The sequence below is a fragment of the Athene noctua genome, chromosome 4, assembly GCF_965140245.1.
Source record: "Athene noctua chromosome 4, bAthNoc1.hap1.1, whole genome shotgun sequence".
NCBI lineage: Eukaryota > Metazoa > Chordata > Aves > Strigiformes > Strigidae > Athene > Athene noctua.
Window position 1 is genome coordinate 79746251 of NC_134040.1, and position 12713 is coordinate 79758963.

The following is a 12713-nucleotide window of genomic DNA, read 5'->3' on the forward strand; positions in this document are numbered from 1 at the left end:
GGCATCCACTGGATCTTGCCCACTATGCTCCGGTCCTCTTGCAAATTAAACACAACGCCCGCAATACTCCGCAGAAAGTGATTATGGGCAAAAATAACAGAAACGCTGAATGCAATTCAATTTAAAGGGCACTAGGCCACGAACTCCAGTCCAGCAAATGAGATTTCACTGCTTCCAGTGATCAGAAACTGTTCATTGTGATGTAGTTTGTTTTCCCCACATAGATACTACAAAACTGAGAAGGCTAACTGAGGGAAATTCTGTTTGAAGCTGATTTCTCCTGAAATGTAAGGCATTGTTTCCACTCCTGTTGATTGATAGCTTCTGGCTTTGTAAGAGAGACATAAGGGATATTATATTGTAAAGGATATAATACCAAAATGCTTCGAGAGTGCTTTTAAAATAATCTTTAGCTGCATTCCCAGCTTGCTTTTTTTTTTTTTTTTTTTTCCAGGTAATTATCATCCTTCCATTTTTGGCAGTGTAATCCGTTCCTATAGCAACAGGGACGGAAGTAAGAGTCAAAACAGGAGAGTAATGCTTGCAGGTGGGGTTAAACCTGTGGGCTCTGCATTATGTTTTCCAACAGTCCCAATTAAGTGCCACAAAACTCCTAAAACTCATCCTGATTCATTTTGTGTAGATGATACAGCCTAAGAAGTCTACAGGAAAATAAACTTTTTCTAAAGCATCAATAAATTATTCGATGCAACAGGCACAGTGAAAGAACAGCCTGCGACAGGAACAATACCCTTCAGCAAAGGCAGTTAACACCGGGCTGCACTGCTGCTTTTGATGCTGAAGGGTGTGAGATTCAGCAGCATGCCTTGGTTAATCCGATTGCTTACACACATCTATTAGGACCAGGTTTTCCAATTTCATCTTCTTGATACCTATGCAAGATGTGTGGTCTGAGATACGAAGTGCAGAGGAATTTTTAGCAAGTTGTGTTCCAGAAAGGCCGTAGCCAGGAAGCCTTGTCCTTAAGAGGCACTTGGGCTGGGCCGTATTGTTGATAGATAGATAGATCAAAATTGTTGCATCTGTGTTTATGTTTGTGTTTGTTTAATACAAATATCAGTTATTCGGAGGCAAAGGGGTTTTGCAGGCACTAATGAAGTGAGCAAAATGTGACCCGAAGCTCAAGAACTAATTAATAGGAAGACTTTGAAGAGAGTTGTGACTGGCAGGATGCAAGAGTTTGTGGAGGTGGTTAGGCTGGAAAGATGGGATTCCTTAGTGCAGCTTGAAACCTGCGAATTGCTGAGGTGATGTAGGGGAGAGATCTTTAAAAAGCCCTCTTGGGCAATTCAAGACTGTTCAGTCTTAGGCTACTTCTGGATATGTGTGTTTTCAGAAGAGTCTTTATAGTTGCATAAACAATAACTGCGGATTTTTGGCATCTGTGCAGATGTATTTCATCCCTAACAATGCATAGGTAGAAGTGTAGGGGTTTTATTTGTTTATTAACTAATTTGCCTGGCTAGCTGTGGAAAAAAAAAAAACAACACAACAAAACATTTGGGAATTACACTGGTGTATTTCTTTCCATATGAAAAGAGAGGTGAAAACTGTCACTTACGAAAATAACTGTTGAAATGCTACACTTCCTATTTACCCGGTTTCTGCACCTTTAGAAACCACAGTGTATATTCATATTCCACTACTTAAATAATTTGCATTTGCTTTCCCAAAGGAGAAGCAGGAGGTAACTCTCATAATGTTGGCACATTTCAGAATTATATATACACCTCAAAGGAACAGTTAGGCTTCTTTTCCATCAACTCTGTTTACCAAAACTATGCAATTTTACTTTCTTTTAAACGCATGGCTTTTGATTTATTTACTTTTAAAAAAATGATAGTAATGATTATTAGTAACTTCCATGACAAACATGTAGGCACCTGACACAGAATAAAATACTATAGTGCTAATGAAACAGAATTATATGCCTTGGACATGGGGGTAAGATGCTCTTCTCTTCAGGCTTTTAATTGTGAAGCATGATTAGTGGTAATTGAATCCTCTGTCAAATTGGATTTTATAGCATGGAAAGGATGGGCAGTTGTTTTAAAACATAATCTGAGTGAAGGCTGTCCGCACAAACCAAGGTTACACAGTTGTTTTTGAGAACTGCAGGCAGTCAGTGACGGGGATGGTGGTTTCTGTGCGTGTGGGCTTTCAGCTCTTCCAGCACTGCCTTCCCCAGCAAGCACGGACACCGAGTCTGGAAGCTCTGCAGTGGGAAAGCAGGTTTCACCATGAAACATCACTGTCACTGTAAAAAGCGTGCATTGTTTGTTAATCAAATCGTAGAGATTTTGAAGCCATGGTTGAACAACCATGGCAGGAGGCATCGTTTCCAACCACGAACATCCTGTAACGTAAACAGACATAACCTTTTAAGGCATTCATTGATGTAGGGGACCATATAGAACTAATTATAACTATACGTCTTATATGTATCTTATGGGTAGTCAAAGAATATAGTCACGTAACCACATAGCTGAGAGAGAACAATTAATAAAAGAGGAAACCAGTTTTTCTTTCCCGAACGGGGAGGGGGGGGCTCTCTCAAGGGATCGATTGTAGGGAACAAGAATTCGAAAACAGGATGGCACCCGTTACAGATACGTCCATAAATCTCCTTGTTTAGGAAAAACAAATGGTTAGCAATTAGCTCAGACTGATAAGAGCACTGCAAGCTTGCAGGATCATCACATTCCAGACAAAGGGTGAAAATTACACCGTGGGGAGGACATTCATGCTAAGCTCACATAGAACAAGGCAGACTGCGCGTGAGCCAGAAGAGGGGTTGGGAGCCGGTCGTAAGAGGAAGACGTCGGCCTTCAGCCCCACGACCACCAGAAGGCAGAGAAAGACCCCCTAGCAACAAGACAGCGCACGCGCAGAGTACGACAGGGGGTGACACGTGTACCGGAAAAGAGACTGTATAAAATCTGCTCCGAGCTTAAGGAAAGTTGCTAGCCGTTGGTGGAGCGGAGACTCCCTGGCCGCCCAGCGCTGTTCTGCTCATTCATCACTTGCTAAATAAACGACCTTACGAGTCAATGGGACTGGCTTATTGATTTACTTAAGGCCCTCTGTAACAATTTTGGTGCCATGACTCAGATCCAGGCTCACTTGGTACAGGGTACCCAGAACAGGGATGCACCCCATCTTCGGATGGCTCCGATCTGGGATATCCCTCTATCAAGACCTGTAGTTCCGAACCCCTCCCAAATTGATGAATGAGCAGAAGAATCTGCAGAGCCCCATAATTTTTGTGCACGAAGATCCGGACAAAGACTCTGGACTGAGTAAGTACTTATAGGTGATCCGTTCGGTCGGGGTTGGGTATCCCGGAGTGTGAGTGAACGAGAGGTCTTGTGGAGACCAAGCGAGTGTGGACCCTCCAGTAGTGCAGTTCTCATAGCCTGCGAGGGCGTGAGTCACGACCGAGGGGAGCGTGTGTGTGAACAAATCAAGGCACTCCGGAAGATGGGACAGAAGAAGAGTAAGCCTTCTGATCCCATGGGTGGTCCTGGGGATAGGCTACCTGACATTCCCGCAGATAGTCCTCTGGGATTAATGATTAAATTATGGAATGACTCCACCTGTAGGAAAGAAAAGAGTAAGGAAAAAAATGGTATATTATTGCATGAAAGTATGAGGAGGGAAATCATTGAGAAACCCCCATACCATTTGGCCCATTTTTGGGTCCTTTGAAAATTGGGTCTGTGTGGAATTGAATTTATGGGTTAATAGTAAGGAGCCAGTTAACCCAGAAGAGAGCGAATACGCTCGCCTTTGGATATCACATCCATCTGATATGGTATCTCTATGTACTCTCCAAGAAAAAGGTCTAAGAAATCCGAACCTGAGGGGGACCCTTTAGACTGGCCACCTCCGTATGCTCCCCATAATCAGGAGCGGCAACCTGATGCCGCACCCGCGGCACCCTCTGTGGGGGCAGGGCACCATGATCCGAGTGTAGAGTCTGAGAATTCCCCTTCACCACCTAGAAGGGTCACTAGAAGTAAAACTTGGGACAAAGACCGGGAAAAAAAATTATTCCCCTTATGGGAAGTCCCCATCCCAGGACAGGGTAATCAGCCTGGAGTAGGATATGTGTCAGTGCCACTCAACACAGGGGATGTGAGGGACTTTAGAAAAGAAATGGGCAGCCTTCTAGAAGATCCTCTGGGGACTGCTGAAAGATTGGATCAGTTTTTGGGCCCCCGTCTATATACCCGGGATGAGTTACAAGTACTATTAGGGATTTTATTGACTGCAGCAGAGAGAGTTATGATCAGAAGAGCAGGGATGAGAATTTGGGATCAGCAACATCAGGCTGGGCCGTCCGCCGATCAAAAATGGCCCCTGGTGAGGCCTAACTGGAATAATCAAAATGCGGAGCACAGGGCTAATATGTCAGACCTCTGGGCCATAATTACACAAGGCATAAGAGAATCCGTCCCTCGGGGACAGAATATTAATAAAGCATTTAATGAACAACAAAAGAAAGATGATACTCCAACAGAATGGCTTGAGAGGCTTCAATGGAGTCTCCAGTTGTATTCAGGGGTGGACCCTGCTACCCCGGTGGGACAAGCTCTGTTAAAAACAGTTTGTGGCAAAGTCCTGGGTGGACATTAGAAAGAAACTAGAAAAGATAGAAGATTGGCAGGAGTGAGGATTAGACGAATTATTGAGGGAAGCACAGAAGGTATACGTGAGAAGAGGAGGCCCAGAGGAAGCAGACTAGGATTCTAGTAGCCGCGGTCAGGGAAGGTCAGAAGGGAGCAATGGCGGCAGTACGGTCCTGGGGGAAAAGAGACAATGGGACCAGAAGATTACCGCCACCGCAGGGGAGGAAGGAATTAAAGACAATGGAGTGTTTTTACTGTAAAAAGAAGGGACACATGAAGAAAGATTGTAGGAAGAGGATACAGGATGAGCAGATGTTTCATGAAGATTAGTGGGGTCAGGGGCTCTATGTGCTGAGGACCCCGAAAGGAACAGAGCCCTTGATAAAATTAAAATTGGGTCCTCAGCGTCAAGCAGTGGTGTTTCTGGTAGACACCGGGGCTGAAAGATCAACAGTCCAACAGTTGCCCCGAGGATGTGCAATTTCTTTGGAGAAAGTCCAAGTTGTCGGAGCAAAAGGAGAACCTTTTAAGGCTCCAGTCATAAAGAATGTACAGGTGGAATCAGAATGTAAATATGGTTTAGGGTCCTTTTTGTTAGTTCCAGAAGCTGATTACAATTTATTAGGAAGAAATTTAATAGTGGAACTGGAAATAAACCTAGAGGTAGTAAATAAGGAACTGACAGTCAGGTTATGCCCCCTAATGGTAGAAGATGAGGTAAAAATTAATCCTGAAGTTTGGTACACTCCCGAGACCACAGGGAGACTTGACATTGAACCTTTTAAAGTGACTCTCCAAAATCCAGGAATTCCTATAAGGGTAAAACAGTATCCCGTATCTCAAGAAGGAAGACAAGGACTAAAACCAGCGATAGAGAGACTCATTTCTAAAGGATTATTGGTGCCCTGTATGTCCCCATTTAACACCCCTATCTTACCAGACAAGAAATCAGATGGAACTTACAGACTGGTGCATGACCTAAGAGAAATAAATAAAAGAACCGTTACTAGGTTTCTAGTAGTAGCAAAGCCTCACACACTATTAAGCCAATCGAACCCTGAGCATCAATGGTATAGTGTCATCGACCTAAAAGATGCATTTTGGGCCTGCCCTCTAAAAGAGGAATGCAGAGATTACTTTGCCTTTGAATGGGAGGACCCTGACACTCATAGGAAACAACAGTTGAGGTGGACAGTATTACCCCAAGGATTTACAGAGTCCCCTAATCTATTTGGACAAGCTCTGGAACAAATCTTAAGAAACTATGAATTAAGGTGGGGAGGTGACATCAGTCCAATATGTAGATGACCTGTTGTTAGCTGGTAAAAATAAAAATGCTGTAAAACAGGAAAGTATTAAACTACTTAGGTTTTTGAGTTTGCAAGGGCTCAAGGTGTCAAAGTCTAAGTTACAATTTACGGAGGAGGAGGTAAAATACTTGGGACATTGGATCATGAAGGGAAGTAAGAAATTAGACCCAGATTGAGTTAACAGTATTTTGTCCCTACAAGCTCCTAAGATTAAAAGACAGGTCAGACAATTACTGGGCCTATTGGGATATTGTAGACAGTGGATTGAGAATTTTAGCAAAAAGGTAAAATTTTTGTATTCGAAGTTAACCAAGGATGGATTACTCAAATGGACAGAGGAAAATAATCTGGAAGCCTTAAAAAATGACTTAATAAGTGCACCTGTTTTAAGCTTGCCAGATATTAAAAGATTTTTATTTATTTGTAAACACGGAAGAAGGCACAGCTTTTGGGGTACTCACACAGGAATGGGCAGGGAAAAAGAAACCAGTAGGCTACATTTCCAAATTATTAGACCCCGTGAGCAGGGGATGGCCCACGTGCTTACAGGCAATAGTAGCAGTGGTCCTATTAGTAGAAGAAGCAAATAAGATCACCTTTGGAGGGGAACTGAAGGTGTTAACCCCTCACAATATTAGAGGAGTATTACAACAGAAAGCAGAGAAGTGGATCACTGATTCAAGGCTTTTGAAGTATGAAGGTATTTTAATCCACTCCCCGAAATTAGAAATAGAAAACACCACACTGCAAAACCCAGCCCAGTTCTTGTATGGGGAGCTAGTGGGGAACTAACTCACGATTGCATTAAATGTATAGAGAGCCAGTCAAAAATTAGGGATTTAGAAGAGGAAGAGCTGCCAGAAGGGGAAAAATTATTTGTGGATGGGTCATCCCGAGTGGTAGAAGGAAAAAGGAGATCCAGATACGCCGTGATAAATGGGAAAGATTTGGATGAGTCAGGCCCACTAGACAAAACTTGGTCTGCTCACGCATGCGAGCTGTATGCGGTATTGAGAGCCCTGAAACTGCTGAAAGGAAAATCAGGAACAATTTATACGGACTCTAAGTATGCGTTTGGAGTGGTTCACACTTTTGGAAAAATCTGGGAAGAAAGGGGCCTCATTCATTCGCAAGGAAAAGGGTTAGTACATGAATCATTAATAAAACAAACGATGGAAGCCTTAAGAGGCCCAGCCCAAGTAGCAGTAGTACGTGTCAGAGGCCACCAAAAAGGTACCACCAGTAAAATAAGAGGAAACAACTTAGCAGATGAGGAAGCAAAACGGGTGGCTTTACTATCAATAAAAGTGATTCCAAGAGAGATTAAGGATAAGTATGAGGACAAAGATAAAAAGGGGTTGAAGTTCACTGACCAAGAAAAGGAAAAATTGAGACAAATGGGAATATACGAGAAAGAAGGAAAGTGGGAACTCCCCAATGGCAGAGAAGTGCTTCTGAAATTGATGGCCTGGAGAATTATGAAGAACTTCCATTGTAAGACCCACTGGGGAGTACAGATGCTAGTAGACCAATTTTCTACTAAATATATGTGTACAGGAGTATACAACATAGCCAAAAGAATTTTAGGAGACTGTTTAACATGCCAAAAGGTCAATAAACAGCAAATGAGGGAAAGAACTCCGGGAGGACAAGAGTTAGCTCACAGGCCCTTTTCAAAGATCCAAATTGATTTCACTGAATTACCAAAGGTAGGAAGGTATAAATATTTGCTAGTAATAGTAGACCATTTAACCCATTATGTGGAAGCCTTCCCCACTGCTTGAGCAACAGCATTGAGTGTAGTTAAGATCTTATTAGAGCACATTGTCCCTAGATATTGGAACATTGAAACTATAGATTCTGATCGGGGTCCACACTTTGTGTCCAACACCGTGAAGGAAACATTAGCCCCGATGGGAACCCAATGGGAATACCATGCTCCGTGGCACCCCCAAAGCTCTGGAAGAGTTGAAAGAATGAATGGGGAAATAAAGAAGCAGTTAACCAAGTTAATGATGGAAACTAAGATGTCCTGGGTTAAATGTTTACCTCTGGCCCTACTAAATGTCAGAACCCAACCTAGAACAGATACCAGAATATCTCCCTTTGAAATGTTGTATGGAATGCCCTATGACCTAGAGGTCCCCTTAGACCATCCTTGACTGAAAGATGGATATTTAAAGGAGTATATTACTACTATAACGACTCGCCGCAATGAGTTAAGAAAGGAATGGTAGTGCAGAGACCACCACTAGATGTCACCATACATTCAATCCCAGAGATAAAGTCCTAATTAGGACCTGGAAGGAATCATCTTTGACCCCTCGGTAGGAAGGACCCTTTCTTGTCTTACTCAGGACAGAAACTGCAATTCGAACAGTGGAACGAGGGTGGACTCATACAAGCCGAGTGAAAGGACCGATCCCCGAGGAACTGTGGGAGACTACAGGGACCCCGGGGGACCTACGGCTCAAATTGCGCAGAAAGAGACTGGATGAGTAAAACTGTGTTTCGTAATACCCCACATTGGATTTGTTACCCGCTTGTATGTTTTAAATGCAAACTATGTAAAGAAATTGGTGGGTTCATTGTAGAAACGGCTATCTCCCTAGGGATTGCTGCGACCAGTGCTACGAGACAGAGAGAGCTTCAACTAGGAGTAGCCACTAGGAAAATAATAGAAGACTCTGCAGTCTGGTGGAAAATATTTGCAGAAGGAATAAATCCGGAAAACAGGTGCATACATGCTAATGAACCCCGAAACTTTACCCTGGAAATTTTGAGAGTAGTTTGCAGAAAGCAACTACATCAAACACCTTGCGGGGCACCTCAGGTGAAAGCAAAGCACTGGGAGGCCTATAAAATAAGGAGAGGGATAGGTGGGACCCCTGAAGAATATGACTGCTGCTGTGAAGATGGAACACCTCGCTGCTCTCGGCAAAAGAGTAGGCAAAGGAGGCAGCGGTGTAATGATGTGGGGCTGTAACTCCCAATCTCTCTATATTGACCAGGCCTTTCCGGGTCAACAAGAGGAGACTTCACCTCAGAGGGATCAAAGGCGTGACACCCAGGATACTAAAGGGATAACACCTAGAGAAGGAGAAATAAGACTTTTAAATCATACCAGGAACTCACCAATTATCTTAAGACTATGGATAGCGTTGTGGATAATTGTTTGGCTCATTTTTTCCAGGAATGCTGAAATGGGTAGGAATAACCCTCATGAGCCCTATAAATGGTCCTTGATACGATGGCAGGATCAACAGGTAATCCAGACACAGGTAACCACAGGCTCACCAAGCTTTACCTCTCAATTGTGCCAGCTTGTACCAATAGAACCTTGCTTAAATTTAATGGGATTTTATTTTTGTCCCAGTTCCAACCCTGGGAAAAAATTGCAACTGGCCAGGTCACTACTTCTGTGCATATTGGGGATGTGAGACAATTGTCCCAGATTGGATAAGTGGAGGTGGTGATGACAAATTCCTGAAAGTGGGATGGGGACCCACGGGATGCAAACCGCCCCGAAGAGATCTGAGTGGAGGGATACTCCACCCGTACGGGGACTGTAAACATATATTCCTAAATACGTCCCAGCCAGAAGACCAGGACTGGATAGTCAGAAAAACCTGGGGAATGAGGTATTGGGAACCAGGAACAGATAGAGGGGGACTCATTTACATAAAAAACGAAAAAGCAGAGCAAACAACCCACTCAATAGGACCAAATTCAGCGGTATCTGAGAAAGAAAGAGTAATACAACAGAACACCACTGAAACGGAAATATTTAGTGTTTCTACGGGAACAAGTAAGCCTAAATATATTAAGCATATAGAGCCCAAAGAACCTGAGAACCCCCTCTAGAAATTAATGCAAGCTAGCTACATAGCCCTGAACTCCACCAATCCGAATGTAACAGAGCATTGTTGGTTGTGCTATGACGTCAGACCCCCTTTTTATGAAGCTATAGGAGTACCGACTGCGGCACAAGCGGCTAACGGTACCAATCCAAGTCAATGTTTATGGGAAAGGAGGGGGCAAAACCAAGGGATTACTCTACAACAGATTACTGGTAAAGGAGTATGTATAGGGAATATTCCCCATCAAAGAATTCCTTGTGTAATAACATCATGTTCCCTCCCCAAACACCTAGCAAATGGTTAATACCTGCTAACGATACCATGTGAGTATGTTCTAGGACTGGAGTTACACCTTGCCTGTCCCTAAAGGTGTTTAATGGTTCTTGAGATTACTGCATCCAGGTTGCTATAATTCCTAGAATTTCCTATCACCCGGGGGAATTTTTATTCAACCACTGGAACTCAGAAATACAAGTGAGTAAGAGAGAGCCCATTACTTTTACAGCTTTGACAGTAGCCACCCTTATGGCAGTAGGGGTCGCAGGGGCTAGAACAGGAATAACATCTTTAGTACAACATAACCAAAAATTCCAAGCTCTCCGGGTAGCAGTAGATGAGGACTTAATTAGGACTGAAAAATCAATTTCTGCTTCAGAAAAATCTCTCAGGTCATTATCTGAAGTAGCATTACAAAATCGGAGAGGTCTAGATTTACTATTCCTCCAGCAAGGAGGATTATGTGTTGCCCTAGGCGAAGAATGATGTTTTTATGCAGATCATACTGGAGTAGTTAGAGATACCATAGCCAAATTGAGAGAGAGACTAGAGGAACAAAGAAGGGAAAGAGAGCAGCAGCAGAGCTGGTATGAGTCATGGTTCAGTCATCCCCATGGCTAACAACATTGTTATCAACCATAGCTGGACCCCTAATTTTAGTAATTTTTGGTATTAACATTTGGACCTTGTATTTTTAATAAAGTAGTAGCAATTGTAAAGAATAGATTAGAAGCAGCTCACTTAATGCTTGTAAGGAGACAATATGAGCAAATTGGGAAAATCGAAGAGAGGACAAGTGAAACCCTTATTTTGGAAATGGCAAGAGATGTAGTAAAAAGATTTGATGAACAAAATGATGAAAAGAACAAGGGGGGATTGTAAAAAGCGTGCATTGTTTGTTAATCAAATCGTAGAGATTGTGAAGCCATGGTTGAACAACCATGGCAGGAGGCATCGTTTCCAACCACGAACATCCTGTAACGTAAACAGACATAACCTTTAAGGCATTCATTGATGTAGGGGACCATATAGAACTAATTATAACTATACGTCTTATATGTATCTTATGGGTAGTCAAAGAATATAGTCACGTAACCACATAGCTGAGAGAGAATAATTAATAGAAGAGGAAACCAGTTTTTCTTTCCCGAACGGGGAGGGGGGGGCTCTCTCAAGGGATCGATTGTAGGGAACAAGAATTCGAAAACAGGATGGCACCCGTTACAGATACGTCCATAAATCTCCTTGCTTAGGGAAAACAAATGGTTAGCAATTAGCTCAGACTGATAAGGGCACTGCAAGCTTGCAGGATCATCACATTCCAGACAAAGGGTGAAAATTACACCGTGGGGAGGACATTCATGCTAAGCTCACATAGAACAAGGCAGACTGCGCGTGAGCCAGAAGAGGGGTTGGGAGCCGGTCGTAAGAGGAAGACGTCGGCCTTCAGCCCCACGACCACCAGAAGGCAGAGAAAGACCCCCTAGCAACAAGACAGCGCACGCACAGAGTACGACAGGGGGTGACACGTGTACCGGAAAAGAGACTGTATAAAATCCGCTCCGAGCTTAAGGAAAATTGCTAGCCGTTAGTGGAGCGGAGACTCCCTGGCCGCCCAGCGCTGTTCTGCTCATTCATCGCTTGCTAAATAAACGACCTTACGAGTCAATGGGACTGGCTTATTGATTTACTTAAGGCCCTCTGTAACAGTCACCGTGTTCAAAATAGATTTCAAACAATTCTTGATGGTAACTTCCTTGGAGTGTGGCTGGTTCTGGTTTCCAGCACAGGCAGGTCTATAGCTGAAACATTTTGTGTGTGACCTTGGCCTGTATAGTCCGACCCTCTCTGGGATATTGAGTGCTCAAGGCAGTGAAAATTAAAATTCATTTTTTGCAAGTGTGCTTTGGACAGAGATGTAGTAGCTGGCTGTCCCGACCTCCACGGCCCCCAGTTCTAGCCCGGCACAGACTGGTGATGGATTTGCTGTAACTATCCGCGGGAAGTGGAGCCTCAGGTTTCACAGACGGCATCTGACGTGCCTGCTCAGCTCCTTCACCCGGTGGCAGAGCTGGGGCAGGCAGACAGCCGGGATTTCCTCCTGCTGACTTAAGCATTTCAGGGCAAATAAGTCAATCCTCTATGCCTCGAGGGAGCCTTTCGGAACCAGCGCCAAGGCACGCTGGCAGAGCCCCTCGGGCAGCGGCGCTCGGCAGCAGCGAGCCAGGCAGCGCGGCCACCCGCTGGGCTTGGCTCTCGGCTGAAACTCGGCGTCCCGCCATGACGGCGACCGGAGGCGTTTCCAGCGGCGCCTTCCCAGGGCCCGGCCCTCGCTCCCCGCCACTGCCGGCTGCCCGGGGGCGGCGACGGGGGCAGCGCTCTCGGGGCGGGGGCGCGGTACCGCCGCCTTCCTCCCCCCCGCTCGCCTCCCCTCGGGGCCGCCGCGCCGCCGTGTGCGGGACGTGCCGCGCCGCCCCGCGCGACATGGCCGCCTGCCTCGCGCCGGCGGGGCGGGGCGGGGCGGGGCGGCGGCCCCGGGGAGGCCAATCAGGGCCCGCCGGGCGGCTCCCGCCCACGGGCGCCGCTTTGCCTACGTGCGCCGCCGGCGGGGCGGG